Below are 22,775 nucleotides of genomic sequence, written 5' to 3'. Positions count from 1 at the left end.
GGACCATTCCCTGCTGACCAATGAAAAAGAAAACTCAAATAATTAAGGTATATTTGTCCCTCTTCCCCACAAAAAATCACATTTCCTACTGCACAAGAAAAAGAGAGAGATGGGGATGGACAGAGAAAGAGAGAGATAGAAGAAGGAAAAGAAAGGGGAGTAGGAGGAGAAAATATAACTAATACATTAGGGATAATCACTCTGATTTAGACATTTTGTCATTTTTTAATTCCAGTATTTGTTAAAGAACTGAAATATTACAAAAGAATTTGAAGTCTCTTAAATGTCTTTATAATCTTATTTCTCACCTTTACTTCACTAAAATAAACATGATTTCAGTTTTGTGATAATCCAGCCCTTGCTTGAATAAATTTACCATGTAAGTATACATAAATTTTCTTTTGTGTATTACTAACGAATACATAATATATATTTTTGTAATCATACAAAAACCATCCTTAAAGTAAGTGTTCATAAGCTTCCTTTTATTTGTCTTCTTTTTCAATGTTATAGCTAATCTTGGCTTTTTTCACCTTTGCATACATTTCAGGAAGAGTTTAATCAAATTCTGTGAAATTCAGTGAATGAATAGATTTTCTTGGCCGGAACTGGCATCTTTACAATGTTGAGGTTAGCCACCCACAGACGCAATCTGTGTTTTCACTCAGTTAGCATTCTTTGATTTATTTCAGTAAGTAGCTTTACAAGATTTTCCCACAAGTATACTACCTTCCCTTTGTTCAATTTATTCTTGTGTAACAGTATTTCTTGCTATGATTATTGATCTTTTTTAAATTAAATTTTCTTTTTCTCTTTTAATTTTTGCTTTATTTTGTCAAAATTATACATAGAGTGAACTTGACTGTTTTTAAATTATCCCCCAATTCCTTCTAAAATCCAAGCAAATCAACATGACAGGGAAAAAAAAGTATTCATTACTTCTTTCAAAAAGTAGGCAATAAGAATCCCCACAAATCTCAGAGTAAAGGTTACGTTGACCAAACCACCAAAACAGTAGCAATAGAATAGCAGCTGAGAGAATGAAAATACAATATAAGAATAACCATAGATTATGGAAATACCTCTCCCTCCCCCAAAAGCCAAAAAAGTATTACCACTTAATATAATATGTTTTATCCTGAGTGGAAATCTGGATAGATGCAATGAGAACTAACTAGTGAAACTGGGAAAATTCCTCACAGAGGCTAATTGCAATGCAAAAACCTCTGAGCAGGTATAGAAGATTGAATATTGCTATTTCAGCATATCCTCCTGAGAACTTCAGATATATCAAGCTCATACTCTCTTACAAGGGAAAATGGCTCATGTATAGAACAAATACTAACTACAGCTTTGCAAATGAATAGGACAAAGACAGTGGACCTTCACTTCAAAGAGTGTAGGAGGGTATCACAGATAGCAAATGCTTGAAAAAACCATGAAGTTTGAAAATGTGCTCCAGCTATTTTTTTTGTTCTGGTAAACCCTCATTATTTAAACATGAGATACTAAAAATAATAATAATAATAATAATAATATAAATAGAATAAAATCTAACTCCATGCAAGTGTATTACAAGAAAAAAAAAAGATACAAATAAACTATATGTTCAAATGAATAATGGAAAAACACCAGGAATTCATAGCAACAAAGATGCAGTAATTTAATATATATTAGTGAAGAAAATTTTTTTAAATTATGCAACCATTGAAAGATTGGCTAAAATTCAATATGTAAAGGCTCAGAAATATGTATCTAGAAGAGGTTCTTGTTCAAAATGGTGACATACGAAGATTCTGAACTCACCCCTTCCAACAGACATACTGAGTCTACAGCTCCATATAGAACAATTTTTTTTTTCTTAAGGCATCCTAAATGCTGGCTGAGTCATGACTACAAATCAGGCAAATGAGAAGAAAACTATATTGAAGTAGGTACACACACACATACACACCCAGAGATATTATTCAGCCATAAAAAAGAATGAAATCTTGTTATTTGTGACAGCATGCATGTATCTCAAGGCAGTAAGTCAGACAGGGAAAGACAAATACCTTCTGATTTCTCTTATATGTGGAATCAAATGACAAACAAACAAACAAAACCCCAAGCTCATAGGTACAGAACACTGATGGGTGGATGCCAGACGTAGGGGGTAGGAGGTGAGAGAAATGGGTGAAAGGGATCAAAAGATAAATAAATAAATAAACAAATAGCTAAACACGTAAGCTACTGGTCAAGACCACTGGGAAATTTATTATAAAAGCTACTCGAATAGGGGTATCTCTTTCTAAACTAGAAATACAGCATTAACTCCAGCACTGCTTTCAAAGAATTTTTAGCACATTTTATTATAGTCAGGACTAGAATCATTAGGCAAATTAAACCTAAGGAAGATAAAATTAATAAAACAAAATTAACAAAAACAATGTAACAAAATGATATGAGTGCAAACCTACAATATTTTTTTTAAAAAAATATGTCTAGGTGACCAAAGGTATACAAGACCTGTCAGGTATCAGGAAAGAGATACTGGGAGGGGACTGGCAAGAAAACAAAGCAGAAGAGCAAAGAGAGACCACAGGGGGGAAAAAAAAAAAAGAGTAAGGAACAAACACAAGAAGGTGAAAGGGAATATATAAAAATATTAGAGAAATGAGAAAAACAAAAGAGAGGAAAAAGCACTTTAAAAGTGAAATGAAAGCAAAGAGTAAATATATTTTAAAATTGCAGGTGATAAAACACAAGCCGTGGTGAAGATATAATAACAGGGAACAGATTTATAATCCTACTGGAAACAACCAAAAAGCACAGACAAAAAAAGAAAGAAAGAAACAACAACAAAAGGGTTTTTGCATATTTTGAAATGCATTTTCCAAAATTTTTTGCAGAAACATTGTATTAAATTACATTTTACCAGTAGTATGTGAGAAAGCATCTGGCCATTTTTAAAGGAGTGATGGGAAGAACTTGCTGCTTTAATTTGTGCTTCTTGATTTACAAAGTTGAAAAACATTTACATATTTATCATTTATTTTCCTCCTTTTGTCTTTTTTACCTATTTTTTCTGGTAGTGTGTCTTTTGTTTTTTAAATTAAGACTTTATTTTTTAGAGCAGTTTTAGATTGACAACAAAATTGAAAGGGAAGTACAGAGATTTTTCATCTCTCCCTTGCTCCCACACAGGCATGGTGTCCCTCATTATCAATACCCCCACTAAATGGTACATTTGTTACAATCGATGAACCTACACTGACACATCATAATCACCTATATCATTCATAGTTTACATTAGGGATCACTCCTGGTATTGTACATTCTACAGATTTGGATGAATGTATAATGACATCGATCCATCCTTATGCTAGCAGACAGAGTATTTTCACTGCCTTAAAAAGGTAGTCTTTAAGACATGGAACATTAGACAACAGAAGAGAGTGACACCTGAAAGAGAAGCAAACCAGAAGACACCTATCCCAGGTTATTGACTTGAGAACACTTCCAAGCCTGGTGCAGAGCCCTAAAGACTCCCTGAGTTGAAACAGCTGAATAGAGACCCCAGGGAGAACTAAATGGCTATAGTTTCCGAGAGAGATCATTGGAGAGGAGAGAAATGCCCTGGGAGAAATTTCAAATATCTGCAGTGAGTCTCCCCGCAAGTATTCAGCAAAAGCCTGAGCAGCTCATGCATGTGAAAGAAATACATGAGGATGTGAAGGCAGAACATTCAAAAAGATTAGAGGGAACAGTGCCTGGTGCTCACATAGGGTAGTGAATAATATCTGTTCCCGCCAGCCAGACTGGAAAATTTCAAGATTAATAGGGCATTGAGTGGAAGACTCAGGAGTCTTGCCTCGGGAATGGGGAATAATGAGCCCAATACTTAGCACTACTCTAGAACCACCTAAAAAAATCACAAAAGCAAGACCAAAATGGATTCACTGTTTCTAGGTAACTAACCCTTCTCCTGGAACAAAGATCAAATATTTACAGAAAATCAAAATTATATGTACCATTTGAATATAATATTTGAAATGTTTGGCATCCAATCATAGAACCAGTTATGATAAGAAAGAGGAAAATATGACCTTTAAAGAGAGGAAAAAACAATTCCTGGAAACTGACAGAACTGACACAGATGTTAGGATTTGAGGAAAAGGACATTAAGCCATTAATGTAACTGTATGTTAAAAAGTTAACATATTTTTTATGTTAACATATTAACATTAAAAACATGTTAACATGTTTTAATATGTTAAAAAGAAAAAAATTCTAGAGGTAAAAACAATATCTGAGATGAAATTATACACAGAATGAGATTAATGAAAGATCACATCTTGGAGTAGAAAAGATATATCAATTTCAAGGAAAAACAATAGAAAGTATGCAAAATGAAACACAAATAGATAAGAGTTATCTACAAAAAATCTATAGTTGACATTATCCTTCATATTAAAGACTGGATATTTCACCTTAAGATTGGAACCAAAGCAAAATATTTGCTTTTACCCTAAGATTAAGACAATGGCAGAATATTTGCTTTTACTACTTCTATTCAAAATTGAATTCGTAATCCTCTCTACACTGGTTAGAACCCCCAGAAGGTTAAAGAGAAAAAAAAATTGTGTTTTGTTCCTGTTTTCAAAGGAGATACTGCTATTATTTTATTATTAGTTATGAGGTTTGCTGAAGGTAATGGGTAAATACCTTTTAACAAATTAAGGAAATCTTTCAATTAAAAATTTCACATTTCTATCATAAGTGACTGTTCAATATTATGAATTTTTTTCTTTTTTTAAAAGATTTATTTATTTATTTGTTTGTTTATTTGGGGGGTGGAGCACAAGCAGAGGGAGATGCAGAAGGACAAGCAGACTACCCTCTGAGCACAGAGCCAGACTCGGGGCTCCATCTCATGACCCTGAGATCATGACCTGAGACGAAGTCAAGAGTTGGTCACTTAACTAACCCAGGCACCCCGAATTTTTTTCTTTCCTCACTTGAGGGTTCCATATGTTCTTTCTTCTTTAATCTATTAATATAGTGAATACTAAATCATCATTTAGTATCAAGATTTAACTCTATTTTATCATGAAGTAAATTTTTAAAAAGCAATTAGTTTAATGTATTAATATTTCACTTATGGTATTGGCTTTTTGTCCATTTATTAAATGGGACTGAATTTTTTTATACTTTTATATTGTCAAGAATTTTTTAAAAATCAAGTTTATACATACACCATAAGAGAAGTTGATAGGTGTTCCTCGTCTGTCCATTTTGGGAACAGATTGTATAATATAGAAGTTTTCTGCTCCTTAAAGATTGGTTAAAACTCCCCTCTAAAAGTATCTTAAACTAGTATTATTTTGGTTGTAGATTTTTCATTAATGATTCTATTCAATGTTTCTATTTATTTTTCAAGTCAAATTTCTGGATTTATATTTTTAGAAAATATCCATTTATTTATTTTTAAAGATTTTATTTATTTATTTATTTGAAAGAAAGCAAGACTGAAAAAGAGAGCATGAGTGGGTGAAGGGCAGAGGGAGAAGCAGGCTCCCTGCTGAGCAGGGAGCCCGATGCGGGGCTCGATCCAGGGACTCCTGGATCAGATCATGACCTGAGCCGAAGGCAGATGCTTAACCAACTGAGCCACCCAAGTGCCCCTAGAAAATATCCATTTAATATAAATTTTCACATTTATTGTTATAAACTTTTATAGTATTCTTTTAAATCTTGATATTCTCAAGCGATTTATCTTTCAACATATGTGTGGAAATTATAAAACTAGTTTTCAGGATGTCTACTTGATGTCATACTGAAAGAGTTTTTATCCAACTAGTTTAATAATTATATTACAGTATGATTAACAAGTTATTATCTTCATATAACAATTTTATAAATTTTAAATCTAAAAATATGCAAATAATAATATAACAAACACTCATATATTCATTGCTCAGTTAAAGAAATAAAAAAGCACAAATGTTGTTGAAGCTGCTTGTGTACTCCTCAGATTGCTGGCTCTTCCTGGATTCATCCTGCCTAAGAGAAGAGTCTCTTGAATTTGGATCTACTTTTCCCTTGAATTTGGTGTTTATTTTTCCCCTGGATAGATTTTCGTACTTATTCTCACACACACATACACACATGTATTATTCATTCATTCATTCAACCAACAATTATTAATTGAGCACTGTCATGTCCTATTCTAGATATTGGACATAGAACAAAGAAAGAACATAGATCAAAACCCTTCTTCTCTTGAAGCTAACATTATGGTAAGGTAGCCAGTTAATATAAATATCTAAAATATATAATATGTTAGATGAGGTTAAGAGATAAAAAAGAAGGGGCGCCTGGGTGGCTCAGCCAGTTAAGTGTCTGCCTTCGGCTCAGGTCATGATCCCAGGGTGCTGGGATCGAGCCCCACATCGGGCTCCCTGCTCAGCGGGCAGCCTGCTTCTCCCTCTCCCTCTGCCTGTCTCTGCCTACTTGTTCTCTCTCTCTCTGTCAGATAAATAAATAAAATCTTTAAAAAAAAAAAAGAGATAAAAAAGAAGTGTGGTCTGTGTTAAGGAAAGTTTCATGGACAATGTGCTTTTTAAGTAAGGAGGTAAAGGAAATGAAAGAGTGAGCCATATAGGTAAGCAAGGAACAACAATGCAGGCAGGGAAGAAAGCAAAGTCTTGGGGTAAAACTATACCAGATGTGTATAAAGTACAGTAAATAAAAATAGGAATATAGGAAGAAATTAGGAGAAGATAAAGCCGGAAAAATCAAAGTATGAAGCCATATAGAAGATGTAGGCTGGAACTATAGGCCATTGTAGGGACTCTCAACTCTTGGTGAGATGGAAACATTTTGGTAGTCTTTTATTTTTTTTTATTTATTTTTTTTTAAAGATTTTATTTATTTATTTGAGAGAGAGAATGAGATAGAGAGAGCATGAGAGGGAGGAGGGCAGAGGGAGAAGCAGACTCCCTGCCGAGCAGGGAGCCCGATGCGGGACTCGATCCCGGGACTCCAGGATCATGACCTGAGCCGAAGGCAGTCGCTTAACCAACTGAGCCACCCAGGCGCCCTTGGTAGTCTTTTATGCAAAAGAGAAGCATGATCGGAGTCACACTTTTGACAGGAAAATTCTGGTACATTAACAATGAACTGTGGGGAGCGGGTAGAGACAAAGATGGAGAGCAAAAAGGTCACTTGGGAGACTATTGTAGTAATCCAGATGAAAGATAATGGTGGCGCAGGTGGAGGATTTAGTCCTCAGCAGTTAGAAAGAGCTACCACTAACAGAAGTTTTCTAAAAAATCTATAGATAGAGCATGTGTAGAGACCGTGTGATAAACCAATCAGGAGCTCAGTTTTGAACATGGTAAATTAACTATGTGTGTTAGACATTCCAAGTGAAGATGTCAAAGGGGTAGCTGTATATGTGAAGCTGAATGGCAGGGGAAAGAAGATTGCAGGTATATAATTGGGAGGCATTAACATATAAATGGCATTTAAAGGTCACCAAGGGAATTAGCATAAATAGAAAAGAAAAGAAGTCCAAACACTGATCCTCAGTAAGCCCAAACATTGTGATTGTGAGACAGGGAGAAAGCAGTTAATGTAAATGAAAGAATTATCCTTTTAGAAAGAAGGAAAACCCAGAGAGTACAATATCCTCAAAGCCACATATACATCAAATGATGATAGTAGATCAAATGGAATTCTCCATTTGAATTCTCCATGGAATTCTCCTATTGAGAGTCATCAGTGACCTTGAGAAGAGCCATTTTGGTTGAGTGGTGGCAATGAAAGCTTGTTGGTGCAGGTTCAGTAGTGAATGGGAAAAGTAAAATTGGAAAAAGTGAGTATAGGCAAAGAGATAAATGGAGCAGTCCTGGAAGGAATGTAAAGTAAAGAAAGGTTGTTTGTTTGTTTATTTGTTTTTGTTTTTATTTTTTATGTATGAAACAAATCCATATCTATGCACTTATAGAAAATTCCAGTAAAGAGGGAAAGTCGGTGAAAAGAGAAGGGAAATTGCTAAGCAAAGACACTGTCTATGGTAGACAATGAGCTCTAGTTCACAAGGTGAGAGGGTGAAGATGTGTGGTAAAGGACACTGTATAAGCTCAGATGCAGGTGGATTACTGCAAATAGTTGTGGGGGCTTGTGGAAAGTCTCTTCTGATTGTCCCTATCTTCTCAGTGAACTCAGTGAATTAGCTGAGAATGAGGTAGTAGGAAGTGGGCTGGAAATTTGAGGGAAAAGAAGGGATGAAATACTTGTGGGGCAGCTGACAAGTATGAATGGAATAATGGAATGTAATATGATTCAAAGCACATAATAAAGTTTTATGATTAGAAATTTTAAGTGAAGGGTGCCTGGGTGGCTCAGTCGTTAAGCGTCTGCCTTCGGCTCAGGTCATGATCCCAGGGTCCTGGGATCGAGCCCCGCATCGGGCTCCCTGCTCCGCGGGAAGCCTGCTTCTCCCTCTCCCACTCCCCCTGCTTGTGATCCCTCTCTCGCTGTCTCTCTCTCTGTCAAATAAATAAATGAAATCTTTAAAAAAAAAAAAAAAGAAAAATTTTAAGTGAAAACAGATTGTGTGTATGCGTGTGTTTTCCAGCCACTTGTGGTATACAAGTGTATATGTGGAATAACAAAAAAGTTAGCAATTTTTTTACATAATAGCATGATGAAATCAGAGAGGGTCAAGAAGTTTGGATTTCTAAACTGAGTAATAGAGAATCAAGGCATGCTACATGTGAGGAACAGAGAAAATGTTAGGACCAATGCATTGTAAGTGTTCTAGGTCAAACTGTGTCCCCCAAAACGTATGTTCAAGTCCTAACCTAACTAGTACCTGTGAATGTGACCGTATTTGGAAATAGTCTTTGAAGATGTAATCAAGTTAAGATAAGGTCATGCTAGATTTGGGTGGGCCTAATTTAATGGCTGATGACCTTTTACGAGAAAGGAAATTTGACACAGACACAGAGGTAAGACAGCCATGTGAAGACAGAAGTTGAGAATGGAGTTATGCTGCCACAAACCAAAAAACACTGAGAAGGTCAGAAACCACGAAAAGCTAAAAGAGACAAGGAAGGATTCTTCCCTAAACGCTTCCCTTGATTATGGACTTCTTGACTCTTGATTATGGTCCCCAGAATTGTGAGAGAATAAATGTCTGTTGTTTTAAACCACTCAGTTTGTGAAACTTTGTTATATAATAGCCCTAGAAAACTAACACAGTAAATCATAGCAAGATCAAAGATGTGGCCATACCAGAGATATTTAGTCACAGAGACAGGAAGTGATGGCTGGAGTGCTCAGGATTGAGCGTTTATCCATGGAAGTGAGTGGTGGAGGGGGTGTGAAGATCATTGAATAAGAGAACTTCAAGAAACTGAAATGCCAGGGAATCGCAAGGATTATCTTTGTGGATCTTAAAATCATCAAGAATTATGACAGTAGTAATATTAGAGAGAATGATAAGAATGTAGAAGTCAAAATATTACACTAATACTGGGAACTGATTTCAGGGCTTTAGATGACAGCAAAAAAGAGGGGAATAGATAGAATACTCTGAAGACATAAGATTCAAAGCTGATGTTATTTTGTATGTTTAAAAATTTCATTCAGTTGGTAGCATGCTATATGTATTCTTCAAATCGAATTTTTATGTAGCCTTATATTTGACATTTATCCATATAAATACATGTCCACCAACTTTTGCTATGTAATATTCCATTCTATAGCTATGCAAAATTTGTTTATCAATTCTTCTGTTAATAGATGTTTAAGTTTTTTTCTAGTTCTTAATATTAAAAGCAAAACTTTCTTCCATTGTTTTTGTTTTTATCCTATTGTATCTATAATTTTGTCCCCATTGTTTTTATTTATTTATTTATTTTGAGAGAAAAAGGGAGAGCGTTAGTTAAAATCTTTACAATAAAATAATTGTGATTATAAATCTCTTCAATTAAATATGTACACATGACATAGTATTCTAAAAAAGAATGGAAATGAATAGTTTTTCAAGCAAATCTAATGCACAAATGTACCATTTTTTAGAGGATGTCAGTTTAACATTCTTAAACAGCTGTGTGAGACAATGGCTCTGCTTTGTGTAAAACATGATAAGCAAAATTAAGAAAAACTCTACAAAATTCTCTAGTTCCCCAAGGAAATTACTAAAAAAGGAAATAGTAAAAGAAAAAAAAAGGTGTACGCTTGAGCTTGATTGTATACAGAGGTTAGAATGACCAGCTCTACTGTAACCCCCATATCTGCTAATAAGTCCTTGGGTATCTTTAGTTTGAAGTTAATAGTTGAAGTCCTAGCAATTATGTTTTTATGCAGCTACATGGCCAATAAGGTAGATGTTGTTATAAAAGTGCCCTACAAAATCTTTACTAATGTTTTGAGCAGCATGACAGGTATTTAGAATAAATTCTCTTGTTAACATTTTGTTCTTCAGGTGAGGGCTAGTGAGGTCAATAGAAAGTAGAATCAAAGAGTAGCACTGAGGGGGCTCCTGGGTGGCTTGGCCAGTTGAGTGTCCACTCTTGATTTCAGCTCAGGTCATGATCTCAGGGTCATGAGATTGAGTCCCACATCAAGCTCCCCGCCCAGCGGGAAGTCTGCTTGAGATTCTCTTTTTCCATCTCTTTCTGCTCCTCCCCCCACTCTCTCTCTTTAAAACAAATAAACTTAAGAAAAAAATGAGTAGCACAGTATATAGACTGCATCAAGACTAAGGCCAAGTTCTTGAATTAAATCAGGGTTACAAGCACAGAACCTATGTGAGAACTTTGTTAGGAGAGTTTCAAGAACTCCCCACACACTCTCCAGGGGCATAGACATGATGAAAAAATTCTCTCCGTGGATTGGGCAAGAATTGATTTCTAAAGTTATGCAACGTTACAAGGTCATCCAAGACATCTCTTCTTTCAGCAAGATAGAATCTCAGTTTTGTTTTTTGTTTGTTTGTTTTTTTCCCCAACTCAGTGTTCTTGTACAGAAGATAAACTTTGGTGAATCATCTAAAATACCCTTGGACATAAAGTAGTTTACTCCGTCCTCTGGGTTAGCAGTGAAGGTGAGGTTGCCTTCATCCAGTTGCATATACAATTTTCTGAAAGAAAATCCTAGAGGTGGGTTCTTATATATGGAACAGTGACCTCAAGCGGATTTACACAACGCTTGCCAGGGAAGTTCATCTTTTGCAAGGTCCTGCCAAACACATGAAATTAAGCAGAGGTCAGTTGCATTCAGGTAAGACAAGATGGTAAAGCTTAGCTTGAGGGGGCAACATTTCCAAATTAATGAATCCTTCCTGTTCTTTAGATTTCTGTACCTTCAAAAGGTGATATATATCAATGCCTCCTTGGACTTTTTTACTATGACTGCTGTTAGAAATGTTGCTGGCAGCCATCCTCCTGCTCTGTTCTCTGCTGAGATAGCTTCGCTTACTGTTGCCTTCCTGCTGTCGCTGCTGGTTTCTGGACACTCTCTACAGCCCCTGAACCATCTGCAAGCCCTTAGAAACTGGCTCATGTGATTGTGGAGGTCAGTGAGGCAAGTGTGGAATCTGTAGGGCAGGTTGTCAGAAAGGGCAGGCTGGAACTCTCTGAAATGGGCTGAAATTGCTGTTGGCAACCAAAATTTCTTCTTTTGAGAATCTGCATTATTTTCAAATTGTGTCTCCTGTCTTTCTTTGTTGATCTATCCTTCTCAAATTTTTTCCTCTTTTATTAGCCTCTAAGAAAAACTGGCTTTATAAAAAATATTCTTTGTTTTTTCTTTGTTTTCTAGAAATAATAACAGATTTTTTTATAGTGTAGATTTTGTACATTTCTAGATTTTGTGGGAGCACTATTATTGATATTATTTCACTATTTGAGTTAAACGCTTATGTCATTTATTCTGAATTTTCTCCATTTTTAAAGAAATTCACTTAAGAGTGTAAATTTTTGCTACATTTCACAAATATTTATAAAAATGTATCTTTTCCATTCAGTTATTGATATTTTGTAATTTTCAGTGAGTTACTCTTTGAATTTAATTTTAACTCATAATATGGAGAATGTTACATAAATTTTCAATTGTATGTTTTGTTTTGTTTCTTACATGCCCCTTCTTTCTTCTGAGCTTTATGTCTTCTTTGTTGAAATTCATCTATTTTTTAATTCTTTCAACAGTGTTAAAGCCTCTCATTTTTTGTATGCAAATATTTTTATTTTCTAGTCAATCCTGAATTACAGATATTCAAGTAGAATTATACAATGTCTGCCTGATGAATTATTTTTTTGTCATGAATGACTCCTTTTATCTGTATAAAAGCATATTAATTATATATTAAGATTGCAATATGCCAGGACCTGGCAGATCCTCTACCATTTCTTGAATTTTAAACTTTCTTAGTCATTATATTTTAGGTATGATTCTTTTAAATAAAATGTGTTACTCTATCAAATCTAACATTCTCTGTATTTAAAGAGGTAAATTTATATTTGGACTTATTTCAATCACTTTGTTTTGTATATCTACTCATCATGTTTTATTTGTTCTTTTTACTCCATTTTTGACTTCTTTAAAATTGATAGAAATTTTTATATTTTCTTTTCCCCATTGTAATTTCAGTTGTTATATATATTCCAAATTTTGTGTACTTGTACCTAACATTTTTTTACCTCTTTATAGAAATAGATCACTCTTAATTGTACAACTCTAGGGATTTTCATAAAGTGTCCATTTAACCAGCCTCCAGTTTAAGAAACCAAAGATTACAAACATTCCAGAAAATACTTCGTGCTCGCTGCCAGTCACTATCACCAGCTGCTTACTTTCTGTGTGGCACGTGGAGCTATTTCCTTAGATCCATCTCCTAGTTTACAAATTATCTGTTTAGCTCCAACTAACCCCTTTAGTCTTTCCATTGAGTTTCCATTCAGTTATTATACGCATACTACTTACAAGTTCTATTTTATTTTTCCAAATTTGTTCTTTTCTTCCTTTATTAGCTCCTCAAAAGTTTTAAGTGTATATATTTAATGGTTTCCTTATTATTCTATGATTTTAGCTTTTAAGGTCAATTTCTATTTCTTGCATCTACTAGTACCCTCATGGAGGCTCACTTGTCATGTTTTATAATTGCATTTTATGAATTAATTTTCATCGAACATATATGATTATATACTTTCAGTTTCCTTGTTTCTGACAAGGTTATATAGATACCAATATTCTAGGAAAAATTGTAGGTGAAGATTATAAATTTGAAAACTAGGTTTAGATGTGTTTGCTCCAAGGCTTTGATTTTTCCCAACTGCCTTTATACCTTTATACTCAAGACTCTAGGCAAAACAGAAATTTTGTGGCCACCTCTTTGTTTGTGTGTAGAGTTTTTCCAGTTCACTTTTAATGGATTCAACGTATCTATGAAAGGATTTTTCAAGCAGTATCTTACACAGAATTAGAAAGTGGAGTTTAACCACCTCAACAACCTGGGGCCATCTTTCTTGTCTTCCTGTGTAGATTAAAAGGCTAGGCTTCAGCCTTGAAAGCCTAAATATAGGGCTAAAATCACTACAGATTATAGGGTCATCAACTCACAGCATATTAATTTTTATTATTCTTTCTACTCCTTAAGTTTTTCATTTCTTTGTGTTTGACTAGATTATTATATTTAGAGTGCTATTTTACCTATGATCTCATGTTTGTAGCAGAAAGGAAACTATGGGAGTCAGCTCAGGTTATCATGTTTTTAATAAAAGAAAGGAGTGTAAACACTCAACTAACTTTTCCTATTAAAGACAATAAGCAGCTGGGCTCATCGGCATCTCCTTTACTCTGCTTCATCCTCAAGACCCCTCTTCTCTTTTCCACATTTCTTAGTAGGCTCTGTTGTTTCTCCCCAAACAACCAGGACCTAATCCCATCACTCATATGCGGCACTTCTTCCATACCATTCAATTTTCTCCAAACACCAAAATCCTTTCCTGAGCTTTAATTGGGTCAAATGTAATTCCTAGAAATAATTTCTCTAATTGTAGGTTTAGGAAAATCAATTTACAACTCTGTTTTTAAAAATTAATTTGATTTTCAATAGCCTGTTGTAGAAGAGAAACAAAACAAAACAAAACAAAACAAAACCTAACATGCTCTAAAAGATTTATAACTCCAAGATAAGAAAGGACTTGGACAATCAAACACACACAACTGTAAGGAGACATAAAACTATCATGAAAACTATGGCTTTGCCACAATTCTTGATTAGCTGGAACAGCACTTTGTTATTTATCTTAGACCATATTTAAAGCCATTAGTCAACAGACTAAAATCATTCCAATACCTATCTCAGATTTTCATTTTTATTTCCTTTTGCTTGTATATTCTCTAGAGTCAAATAGTTTTCCTATCTGATTTCTTCAAGCTATTTGTTTTTATGTTTCAAAACAGACTACACTGATTAAAAGTTTGGCTTTTTGTTGCACAACATTGTGAATGTACTAAATGCCAACGAATTGTTCCCTTTACAGGTTAATTTTATGTTATGTGAATTTTACCACAATAAAAAAAAGAGTGGGATTTTTCTCACCGCCAACATTGATAGAGCAGAACCAATTACTTCCTACTTGTATACTGAATTCACTCCTGACTTAGTCAGTCCTTGCTTAAGTTCATACATGGAAATATGACATCTGAGAGATTTTGTCTGGCATCCCCTAATTTTTGCCCCCAGTTTCCCATTAATATGTACATTCTGTTGAGTCGGAAGAGATTGCCTTCTTTATGCTTGCTCTTTCTACCATCTTAACTCCTACTGACTTTTCAGTCTGCTACAACCTGGTTTTCATCTGTGCAATCCAGGAATAGCTCTAATGACAGTTTCCCTGCTTGACAAATAACCTTAAGCTTTCTCAGTATTAAAAGTGGAGATAAAGAACTTCCTCTTGAAAATCTCTTATAAATGTGTATATAGACATGTATACGCATATATACATTATATATATCTGTAATTTGTTAATGTCTTTGTCTGATTCTCATCCCAATTTTCACATTCCTTAGTATAGTTTGCTGATTCTAACGTTCCTATCTCACTTTTCTTATTTGTATTTATTTATTTATTTATGTTAGGGGGAGAGAGAGAGAGAGAGCACACAAGCGTGGGGGGTGGGGCATAGGGGAAGGAGAGGGAAGAGGAAAGAATCTCAAGTAGACTCCAGGTGCATGGAGCCCTGTGTGGGGCTGATCTCATGACCCTGAGATCATGACCTGAGCTGAAACCAAGAGTCGGACGTCCAACTGACTGAGCCACCTAGGCGCCCCCTATCTATGTTTTTGATGTGAAAATTTCACATTACTTAGTTAACAGACCTCTTACAGTTTTATATACAACCTTTTTACAGTTTCAGCTCACACAAAACTTTTAGGAACATCTGCAGTTCTACTAAATCTCAAACTAATGCAATAAATTATGTGCAATCTCTACCGCTACCAACAAACCGCTGAATGCCTCTAGATTAAATCATTTTAGTTTGAAGCCCACCAATTACATCTTTTCCAGTCTCAACTGTGCTCTCAGTTATTCTTTTCAATGTCTTCGACCAACTGTCTCTCTTATTCTCCAGAGCAAACATTCTAAACCTCTGAATACCCTCTTTAAGAAAATTCACTTAATATAAATTCCATGAAAAAAAGACCATATTAGCTATTCCACAAATATATTGACTGAATGAATTAATGAATGAAATCTGTATTTTACTTACATATTTGGCATTTATATTTTTATTCAGTATATCAAAATGTTATCTTCCTTACATTTCTAAGATAATGTTAGGACGAAACACACATATTTGTTCAATGACTTGTGCACGCAGTAGGTAAATTTTGTGTTACAAAACAGTCTGTTCATTTTTCCTTGCTTCCGTCAGTAATCCTTAACCAAGAGGGAGCCTAATTACTACTGACTATCAGTAATAGTCTTGATTGTATAAAAGCTCTCTCTAGACCAATGTCAATGTTTTTTACTCTAACATGACTTTGTAAAAGGGAAATCACTGCTATCAAACTGAGAGTTAAGAAAGGAAGAAATGCTGTAATCAGTTATGGGCATTAAATTAAATAGTGAGTAAAGATACTGTTCATTTGAAAAGAAATAATTTGCACCTGCATATTTTCATTTGGCTGTATGATAATATCTTTTAAAAATTATGCAATGATTGCAGGGCACCTGGGTGGCTCAGTTGTTAAGTGTCTGCTTCAGCTCAGGTCATGGTCCTAGGGTTCTGGTATCGAGCCCCGCATTGGTCTCCCTGTTGGGTGGGAAGGCTGCTTCTCCTTCTCCCACTTCCCCTGCTTGTGTTCCCTCTCTTGCTGTGTCTCTCTCTGTCAAATAAATAAATCTTTTAAAAAAAATTATGCAATGATTGTAACATTTACTATATTAATAAAATATCCCAATTTTGTAATTATAAAAGAGTATAAGATCTTTGTTAATTCAGCTACAATTAAAACCACATATTTTATACAATGTCATAATTTAGAAGATTTTCCCAACTTCTGACCTACACCATGTGATAATCAAGATAATGAAATTATAGTTCTTTCAGTCTTTTTCACATGATTTTAAATTGATATCAGTTTTGCTCTGTCATTTTTATTGCAAAAGTTTACCTTTATCATCAACTTATTTTAAGTCATTTTTCCACTTCTTAACCATTATTGGAACATAGTACATTCTTTATTGTATTAGAATGATTGTCATTTTGTTCAATTTCCCCCTTCTGCTAATTTTATGCTGTTTGTAAACTGATTCAAATAATCTGACTTTCAAGCCATTCTATTTCTCTACTACTTTTCTGAATAAATTATTTGGACCTTCATTTTCTTCTTCTCCTAGGCCACTGAAATTAATTAAAAGAAAAGCAGACAGGCTTTTAAGTGTTCTTTCTATAATTCAATCTCTCCTGGCCAGAGGATATCTGGAGGCTGACAGTTTGGTTCTGAGTTTCTGAAAAACATTGAGTTTTACAGAAGGTGCCCAGTCACCAGAGCAATAAGAGAGATTTCCCTCAGGAAGCATCGCTCTAATTCTTTCTGGAAGCTGGTTTATTCTCATACAATCAACTACCTTGACCAAGTCTTTGTAGAAACTCACTTTACTATTGACACATTGAACAGTGAATTCAGGATCACAATCGTTTAGAAGCATATAAATGAAAATATTATTTCACAATTTGGGACAAGAAAAAGAAATATATGAAAAAAAGAAAAAAATATTAAAAATCAATATTCATGCCTCTATTTTAGGGAGTCTTTATTTCCTCTTACTTCACAGATATTCAGAAAAAAAATTATTGTCACTGAGCTATTTCACTCTGGATCTTCTACTCATTTAAAATTCCACAAAATGCTGCATTTTTTTTCTTGATCATTTTGCATGTAAATTGAGCAGAATGCTTCTGTATTGTACAAATATACTTGTATACTTGTATTATAAAAACATATGTCTACCTCATACCCCCAGTGTTTCAATAGCATTTACCTTCTGGTTGACTTTGGTAAGATTCCATCTTGGCACATTCATGCCAACTGAGTCATTCTTATCAACAAAGGAGGTTTGTTTTGACATATAAATGGTCTTGAAAGCATTCGTGTAAATTTACATTAATGTAAATTAAGAGATTAAACATGGGTTCAAATTCATTTAGTGCTTGCTTGAGTTTCCCCAAATTATTTGACTTCCCTAAATCTAAGATCCCACTAACTTCATGGGATGCCGTCTGTTGTGTTGTTTGCAGCCTAGGAAGTAATATATGGCAGCCAAAGAAAGTTTTCTTTTATCTCTTGAATGTGAATGGTAATACCTCATTATTGTGTCTTTTTTTTTGTGGAGGAAGAAGAAGGTTAAATTATGTAATCTATGTAAGGTATTTAGAAGAGTGTCTTGAACACAATATTCTCTCAATGATTAAGGAATATTCGTGTTATTAGCCTTTATTCTTCATCTACCTTTGCTACACAACTACTTTGAAAATATTTTAAACTATAGTATCTGGTATTTCACAAGCTCCAATTAATCCATTATCTGTTGCCATTCATTTTATCTACCCTGTGTGAGAAAGAGCATCAAAATTTGTCATGTAACCCATCCTAATGTCAAAATAAAATGAATCGGAAATCTGAGACATACCTCTTACACAAGAGTTTGTGAAAAATATTTTACTGTCATGAGGAATAACCAACCACATTGCAATATCTGTGATCTGTCAATCTATGATTATTTATATTTTAAGTTCATCTGACAATATCATTTTCCAATAACACTTTATAGCTTCAATACCCTTTAGAACAGAGTATATAAAGACTCAACAGAAATTTGCTAAGCATTACTTCATTACTCTAAAAGAATTCATCATAATTAACACATAATTGCAATAATTAACTTACCCTTACTCTGCCTCGGTATCCTCTTGAGTGTTTTACGTTGGCAATAAAATGATATACCCCATAGAAAAAGCTTTTCACTGAAGATAAATTTAATTTGAGATCAAGAGAAGAAAGACAAAAGAAAAGGCACAATGTAACGATTAGTGTGGAGTTGCCCAATATCCTTTGTGCATTTTAGTTGTCTTTCAAAAGTGTAAGATTGAAAGGAGGCTTTGGGATCTTCTCTGATTTGTAGTATTTGTTCTGAATTGTCTGGAATTCTATTTGTTTTCTCACCCAGTGCTGACATGGGGTTGATGGCTGTAAGTTTCTTGTCATTGTCCCCACAGGATCCTTTTCCTTATCAGTTCCTGGCAGATTGTGACCATTTAAAGAGAGACTTCTTTACTGGTTTATCAACCTTATTTTCATAGCTTCTTATTTCCCAATGTCAAAATGTATTAGGTACATTAAAAAAATGCACTCATCCATGCCAGGCAATTGTAAGTAGGATTGTATTTTAAGTGATAGAGCAAACAAAAATGACCTTGGTAAGTCTCACAGCTTGTCAGAAATATGGCCATTTCTTCAATTCAAGTTTTATTTAAGAACACAAGAGCTAAGCTTAAGGGAAGTGGACTGTTTTTGGAAGAAAAAACTAGAAAATGATAGCTTACAAGTTTGAAGACCATCAACTCACACTATTATAAAAACCCAACAAGGGGTGCAGGGGGACTGGAGTGAAAAACTGCACATAGTAAACTGCAAAACAAAACCATAGGAGAATAGCAAAAGTCAAAGGAAAGAATTCCAATCCCAAATCTTGAAATGTTCCCTTTGACTCATTGATAGTCACAAACAATTCCAATGATTTATGACCAAACAAGGCAAGTATTCAGGATGCACATGTTGGGGATTTACTCTATGATGCAGCTTATGAAAACAGTGAACGGATTTGCCATCATAAAAAAGTATATACTGTCCAGAAATTTCTTGAGAAAATATTGCCAGATTGGGTAATAACTTTGTGAATAAGCCTGGAAAGTAGAGGGCTTTATGGCGCTTAATAATCAAGACAGAATCTGGGAATTGAACAAAATGCATTTTGTCTTCAGTCATTTGCATAACAGCAGTTTTATTTTAAAAGGTTTCATGCTGAAACTAGGAATGCTCTAAAAAGAGAAACAGTGAGAATTCCCATTTTGAAACAAGCTGAGTAGGAGTGAAAATATTGCCAAGTGGTCTGGCTGCATCTCAGAATTGTTGTAAAAATAAGTTATGGTGAACTCAGGCCTGAGTCAAAGGCTACGGACACAGAGGTCAGGATAATGGCTGAGTCCTGAGGATCACATTCCATTCCCATTGCTATGAAAATAGAAAGTAAATATGAAGAATGAAATTTTGGTGGGTCCTGAGAATTGCAGGCAGTTCACTTACAGAATAGAAGGTTTGCTTTTTCCTCATGAAGAAAGGATACATAAAATAGTGTGCCTTTACCTTCAAATTCGTAAAGCATCAAACATGTGCATACTACTACTAATAACATCATGATAATATCATTGCCCTAGGCAATTGTCTTTTATGGAAATGAGTACAAACAATTAAAGTGAATCACTTCCTACAAGTATTAAGAACTGTACTTCCTTGTAATATGTACTTTACAGTGCAGGAGCTCCTTTAATCTTGAATAGCTAAATTTTGAAAATAAGTTTTAATTTGGAGACCAAACATAATATGACTTCCAAATAATAAACTTTAACACATAATATAGTTTTTTAAATTCTCAAACCTTAAATTCTTAAAACATTTTTTTATATCTAGTTCATAACCAGTTGACTATATCAAAATAGTAATTTTCATTTAATGTTGACCTCATGTTAAAGCCCACATTCTGCTATCGGCCACTGCATTTTCTACTTAATGCTAATTTTCTCTATCAGTCTTTGAGGTTAACTTTTATTGTTTTATGAAAGCAATTTAGCTGTGAATCTAAACAGGAAAAAATATGTCTAGAACTCAATACTTGTATGTAAGCCATTAATAACTAATTTCCTACTTAGAATAAAATCATTATAAATAATGTATCCATTCTTACCCACTGGAGAATAATTTTCTATACAAAGAATCTTGAAAATAATATTATTTTAAGACCATAAAGAAATGTTACTGAAATGTTATCTAGTATAATTCTCATTCCATAGATAAGGAAATTCAACCTCAAATTACAGTAATTTTCCCATAACACATAGTGGCAAAATTCAGAGTCAAATGGATTCCCAGCAGATTTTAAACTCTTTGAGGAGAGGTACTTTATTTTTTTAGCCTTTAAAGTATGCAGTCATTAAGCAATATTTAATGAATGAAATATATTTTAGAGCATTTTTTAACTTGAAAATTAGGGATGATATGTGTATCTATACAAAGTCAAGACTTAACTATTTCATCTCACTGAAACTTAAACTTCTTTTTTTCTAAGATTTTGTGTACTTATTTGAGAGAGAACGCGTGCTTGCACACATGCAAGAGAGAGAGAGAGCATGCACACACAAGAGCACAAGCATGGGTAGAGGGAGAGGGAGAAGCAGACTCCCCACAGAGCAGGGAGCCCGATGTAGGCCTCCATCCCTGGATCCTGGGATCATGTCCTGAGACGAAGGCAGATGCTTAACCAACTGAGCCATGCAGGTGCCCCTGAAATTTCAACTTCTTAAGTGTTTGGGTATAATATCTTTATTGTAGGTGTCTCAGAACAAAGTATAGTACCTAGTACATAGTAAATGTTAAATTAAAAGATAGTTGAATGAATGAATATAAAATGTGTAATACTTATATATTGGTTGTAGTAATGAATAGTGATTAATTTTAATATTAACAAATAATAATATTAATTTATAGCTGAATTAATGACTATAAACATATATTATATCTAAAATATCTAAAATATCTCACTTTAAAAGAAAGCAAACTACAAAATCAGATAACCAGATGTGATGGTTAGTTCTATGTACCAGTTTAGCAAGGCTATAGTACCAAATTATTTAATCAAACTATTCTAGGTGTTGCTGTGAAGGTATTTTATAGATGTGGCTCACACCAAACATCAGCTGACTTTAAGTAAAGCTTACCATGGATAGTACAGGTGGGCCTTGTCCAATCAGCTGAAGACTTTAAAAGCAAAAACTGAGGTTTCTTAGAGAAGGCATTCTGCCTCAAGACTATAACATGGAAACCCTGAGTTTCTAGCATGTCTGCCTGCCCTACAGATTTCAGAATTGCCAGTCCCCATGATCATGTAAGCTTAGTCCTTAAATTATATATATTATACATACATCTTATTCATTCTGTTTCTCTGGAGAACTCTGAGTGTTACACCAGAATTATAAAATCAGCTTGGGAAATATTTAGCACTTCCTGTTAACAGTTTTGCTAGAATCTTACTGTCATTCTTAATATTAGACAATTTAAACTATTTAGGGATACGTGATCAAAAAACAGAAAACAAATATATTGCTGATTAGTTGGCTAAAAATGTATTATCTCATTTATTCATTTCCCTCTCTCCTGAACAAAGCATTCAGAATCTTAGCCAGGGTTTCTATTAGGTCATGGTTTTCACAAAGATATTAAGATCCTTTATAAGCAAATATGGCTTAAATATTCCTACTTTGTGACCTGCTTTATATATTCAATCCTTTGAATATAATCACCTATTTCTCTCTTGTATGGTCAAAACAAGTCACAGAAAGGAAAACAATGTTTAATAATATATTCTGCCCAAATACTGAAACAAATTAACTGATCTATGTTTCTAAAAAAGAAAAAAATATGTAAAAACCAGGTACCTGAACTAGTTGGTTTACCCTTGCTGAATGTTTTGAAAAAATTTAATTGAAACCATCTGTTGATGACTCATTCACTGCTGAATCATCCAAAGTATTTTCTCTCCAATTTATACCAATGTTCAACAAAATGCCTTTCAAAATTTCTGAATTACCTTTTTCTACTGAAACGAAGAAAATTGGCCAAAAAAGTAAGCAAGGAAATTAATGAATCAAAATTTTTCTGCAATTGATATGATCATGTGATTTTTCTTCATTAGTTTGTTTCTTCTACATGTAATTTTATTATTTTTTATTTTTCAGCTTTAATTGAAATATAATAATTGACATATAAGCTCATGTAAGTTTAAGGTGTATAACGTGTTATTTTGATACATTTATAAATTGCAAAATGATTACCACTGTAGTATTAGCTACAACCTCCAGCCCATCACGTGGTTATTTCTTTTTTGTGGTGAGAATCTTTAAGATCTATTCTCTTAGCAATATTCAAGCATATCATAC

The 22,775-nt window shown here is 34.1% G+C and overlaps 1 long non-coding RNA gene and 1 pseudogene across 4 annotated transcripts in view; both read right to left on the bottom strand.

Annotated features, from left to right (window-relative positions):
- The window catches only part of LOC145720120 (uncharacterized), a 35,587-nt gene extending 16,773 nt beyond the window's left edge, over positions 1 to 18,814 (bottom strand). The window contains exons 1-2 of one of the 4 annotated variants that reach the window (XR_014142869.1): positions 18,454 to 18,814; positions 16,235 to 16,406 (exon numbers count right to left, since the gene is read on the bottom strand). This is a non-coding gene — a long non-coding RNA (uncharacterized LOC145720120). The remainder of the gene's footprint in view (positions 1 to 16,234; positions 16,407 to 18,453) is intronic. The other 3 variants (XR_014142868.1, XR_014142866.1, XR_014142867.1) reach the window with 3 other exon arrangements.
- On the bottom strand, positions 6,553 to 11,533 carry LOC102727652 (F-box only protein 8-like; annotated as a pseudogene).
- Positions 18,815 to 22,775: the final 3,961 nt, after the last annotated feature.

This window comes from Leptonychotes weddellii, chromosome 2, assembly GCF_054177405.1.
Source record: "Leptonychotes weddellii isolate Sample4059 chromosome 2, ASM5417740v2, whole genome shotgun sequence".
In the NCBI taxonomy this organism is placed as follows: domain Eukaryota; kingdom Metazoa; phylum Chordata; class Mammalia; order Carnivora; family Phocidae; genus Leptonychotes; species Leptonychotes weddellii.
Note: the sequence above shows the minus strand (reverse complement) of the source record. Positions and strands in the feature narration are given on the sequence as shown.